The 4,846-nt window shown below is 33.7% G+C and overlaps 1 pseudogene; it reads left to right on the forward strand.

Annotated features, from left to right (window-relative positions):
- Window positions 1-4,031: 4,031 nt before the first annotated feature.
- Window positions 4,032-4,597, forward strand: LOC105180314 (dirigent protein 4 pseudogene; annotated as a pseudogene).
- The last annotated feature ends 249 nt before the right edge of the window (window positions 4,598-4,846 follow it).

Here is a 4,846-nt window from a genome sequence, read left to right on the forward strand (position 1 = left end):
GATCAAGATAATGGAGTGGTTATTTCATCATGGTTGAACGTTATATGCATGTATGTATAGATTGCCTTGGTGGCAAACTTGGTGGTTATTGAATTTTGAATTCAATTGTATGTAATATACAAAACTACACACATATCCAACATAACCAACACCTAAGTCATGAAAATTTGCTCTCTTTTCTCTTAAAAAATTTCTCTATTTTGTTCTATATTGAATTGGATTCAATTTAGAACATAAGACATTCCAAAACCACTAATCAATAGTGTTATTTTGGAGTTGTTTTTCTTCTTGTTCTTTGAGCTATCTAGCAATAGAAAAAGAACTATATCTAATTCTTAGTGTGGTTTGGACAAATTAGAGGGGTTCTAATTTGGATCCTAAAGTGAACGGAAGAACGTAAATGAAACAATGCACGTTGCTGTTCAACTATAAAAACAAAAGGTAAAGTTTCATGTTTTGTTTCTACGCTTTTTGTTTCATCCTATAGCCACTTGCCTAGCATGTTCATTTGTTCATTATTATGCTTTTGACAAACACCAAACGCCCGGGAATTTCAAAGGAAAAACCATTTTGATTCATTTTTAATAATTTTTTCATTTCACGCTTCTGCCGCGTTTACGGGTCATACCGATTCTTTCAGTGGTATTAGATCCCGATTTGGTGTTGTGATTTTAGGATTAACATATTATTATGAATTGAGCATGAACAACTTGTTTAATATGCTTTTGGAAAGCATGTTTTATGATTTTGTAGCATGATTATATGTTTAGAAAATACATATTAATTTTGCTTTTAAATTATGAATATCTATGCATTTTCTGAAAATTGGATTTATGAATGATTTTATTTCAGTTTTTAATTATATAAATTCAAAAAAAAATTAAAAAATGGAGTTGTATGGCAGTGGCGTGCGCGCGCCCGCTAGCGTGCGTGCCGGCTGGGCAGTGCGCGGGCAGTAGCAGACGGCCGTTTGCTGTCCAAACCGCTAGGCCTTTTGGTGTCGTTTTTCCCAAAAATTGAATTTTCATGTTTTCTGCAATTTTCTGAAATTATTTGTTCTGACTAATTTTAATTTTGGTTAAATTAAATTTTTCTAAAATTAAATTATGCTTTAAATTAATTTCAAAATGATTTCCAAGCAAACAAAAAAAATATAAATTGGATGTTGATTGATATTCATTTTTTAATTGCGTTATTAGTACCTTATTTTCTGCATTTAACTATGTTTTTGGTGTTAGATATTGGATATCTATTGTCAAATACATGGATTGTATTCATTTGTATAACATATTTATATTTGATATAAATATGTTAATTATTGTTTATTGGATAAACAATGGGGATGATCACGGAGCCCATTGGCGGAATGCATGGTTTAATATTATGTTGGGTGAGGCCTGCGTGCCTCTTTGTTTTAATTCCTTTTTTCGCTTTTTGTCCTTGAAATAATAAGGCTTTTGTACTCCCCCGACTTTTGATTGGGTTTCCAATTTCAATTATAATGAGTTTAGTTAGGAATGTGGGGTTTATTTATTTTGAATAAATATAAGCTTCCAAAGAGATGAAGGCCTAGGCCTATTGGACGGTGCTGGGCGGAACTCACGACAAAAGAAGAACAAAGAGGAAGGCCCATTAGAATGATAATGGGTTACTATTTTGTAATAGTCAGGGTCATACGCTAGATTGACTACAGACTCACTGCGGGCTCAGTGGGTCAAAATGTGGCTTGTGATCATCCACAGGGCCGTGCTAGGCTTGTTTCTGCATGTGGTGTGTATTTTAGTATTTGGAGTATGATGTGTTTGGAATGTATCTGTTTATACTCAATGATTATAATTGATGCGTGCAAGATCTTATAATGATGAGGTCTCTGTTATAGCAAAACTTAACTCTCACTTGGATGGTCCAAGTTAAATATTAGGGCCATAATGGATTGAAATTCAAATGATTTGATTAAATCCAAGCCTTCCATCCACAACAATATGGTGTGGATGCTACTTTCACCCATTCATGGTCTCACGAGTCGTGGCACATTTGGAATGAAAAGAAAGCTACACTACTGTTGTGAACTAATGGAATATACTCCTATTTTCCTGTCTCACGAGTCGTGGGGAGCGAAAAATGAGATATTCGTTTGGTTGATGGGTCGGGCCTAACGCTAAGTAGCGTATTTGCTTGGAGTCCTTGTGATCACGTGAAGACGTGAGGCAAAATAACTTGGGGATCTCATTGGATGAGAATGATATAGGTTACCTCCTACAAAGCCTTTTTCCATGTGAATCGTAAAAGAAGGACATGGAGAATTGCGTTTGTGGTTTTGACGTCCCGATTAACCCATGCAGTTCAACACTGTAAGATGACAGTTACATCAAGATAATACTAACATTTATGAATATATAAATTTATTGCGTACTATGTATACATCAATGTCAAATAATTTTTTTTATTTTTTTAATGTATTTAAATTATATTGTTCCACTACAATATATGTTTCCACAGCATTAATTATTTAGAGTAATCTTTGTAATAACTACACAAAACTATGTCGTATCCATAGTTTGTATTACCCTTTGTAACGATTTTTTACACGGCTACCATACACTACATTATTTATATCAACATTTTTAACGGCTTTTTACATGGCTATATTATTGTAATTCCTTTTGTAATGATCTTTTAATTTTTGTATCTCTCTTAGTAATGACTTTTATAACGGCCTTGGCCGCTCCACTCCTCTTTCTTCTTATCAATTTTTTTCTCTCTCTCTTTGTCTGTAATTCCCCAACCCCCCTGGCCCACCTCCGCCCTCCGCCTGCCACCTCCAACCATCAGGTAAATTACAAGGGTCTCCCCTGAGATTTGACATAATTACAAACACCCTCTCATTGTTTGACAAATTACAGATACCCCCTGATGTTTGTGAATTGACGTAATTTCTGGATGGAGGTATGAAATTATTAATTCTGCCCTTATTGTATTTTTTTAAAAAAATAAAAATAAAAATTCATAAAAAGAATCAGACAAAGTGGATGAAAAATTTTGAAATATTATAAAAAAAATCATCCACTTAATCCATAAAACAATTTTTTTAAAAAAAAATAAATAAAATTACAATTCTTAATCCACATGGACGTTTTGGTTGGTTCACTATAAAAATAGACAATATTTAATGAATTGGACTAATTGTTAGACGCTTCTTAAAATTATGGGCTCTTTATATTTTTTCAAATAATGAGAAGATATTCATAATTATGTCAAACTTTAAAAGATTGTTGTAACTTACTCTTAATATTGTATCAAATAGTAATTTTTTTCCTTAGTAACAAAACAGGGAAGAATTATTATCATTAATTTGACCAAAAATCTCCTATGTTTTTCCTAAAATGAATTTTCGTAGATTTCGGCTGTCCGAATAATGATTCGTGAAAATCTAGTTAAGAAATGGAAATCAAAATGAATCATTATCCTTTTGGAACATTACACACATTCTGGCTTGGCATTTTTGTACAGCTTTATTTGCAGGTGCTGTGCGATCCACGACGTGGTGGGATAACAAAAATCCTTTTTGACTCGCCATAATTTTTCTTCGAGACCTGTTCGGGTATTTTGTTGTAAGGGAGTAGTACTCTATGTTTATTGTTGCTCTATTTGTAAGGGAGCAGTACTCCTTGTTTATGGCTTTACTAGAAATTCTAGGGAGGTAGCTCTCTCCGCTGTAATTATTTTGTGAATTTTAATATAGAAGGACTGGGAACTGCGAAAAGCTCCCCCCACCTCTAGGTAGTTTTTGTTAAAAAAAAAAATGGAAATCAAAAGAGTACAATCTCCTAATTACATAATTTCTAAAATTACATAATTTCTTTTTAAAATTTGTAATTTTAAAAAGATTGTATATATGTTCTATGTATAAAATTGTTTGTATATATGTTGTATGTTTTATGAATAAATTGGTTATAAGACAAAATTTTAATTATGGCAAAAAATAACCTTAAAAAAAAACTTAAAAGAAACTGCTTGATAAAAGCAGAGAAATGGAGAAGGTTGTACTCGTGGCATGGATATTAGTACATAGCGTATGGACTACACCAGTTCTCTCCAAATACTACTCCGAAAGCTGGCCGTATGAGGCAGTTCAGGAAAAGGGAATTCATCTTCGCTTCTACTTTCATGACATTCTAAGTGGAAACAAACCAAGTGCAGTGCAGATAGCTAGTCCGAACACCACTAAAAAAGAGGACGGACCGACACCTTTTGGCTCCACATTCGCCATTGATGATCTACTGACGGAAGGGCCTGAGATAACCTCAAAAAAGTCATTGGCAACGCACGAGGAATATACGTCTCATCGAGCCAGGACATGGACTTGACTTTGGTCTTGTATATTGATCTTGGTTTTACAAGTGGGAAGTTTAAAGGGAGTTCACTCAGTGTGTTTTCCAGGAATCCGATAACGGAGAATCACCGGGAACTGGCTGTGGTTGGAGGGAGAGGGCGGTTCAGGCTGGCCAGGTGGTTTGTTTTGGTAAAGACATATTCCTTGAACACCACTAATGGTGATGCTGTTCTTGAGTACACTGTGGAGGTTGTTCATCCTTGAGGGATTAGGTTTTATTGTATAATGCTGGAAGTTCATGGAAACATTTATCTTCTTTTCTAACTAATCATGAATTAGGTTTAAAAAAAAAAGATTGACCGGTTTGTATATGTGCACAATGGGAACTATATATTTTTAAATAATGACAACCTTCACAACAATAATAAACTTTTTTACCATAATTTTATGCAATTCACAAAATATAGCTTAATGTAATTTTAGGACAAATTTGGACATTAATGCAAATTTTAT

The sequence above is a fragment of the Sesamum indicum genome, linkage group LG4 (assembly GCF_026168435.1).
Source record: "Sesamum indicum cultivar Baizhima isolate 11 linkage group LG4, ASM2616843v1, whole genome shotgun sequence".
NCBI lineage: Eukaryota > Viridiplantae > Streptophyta > Magnoliopsida > Lamiales > Pedaliaceae > Sesamum > Sesamum indicum.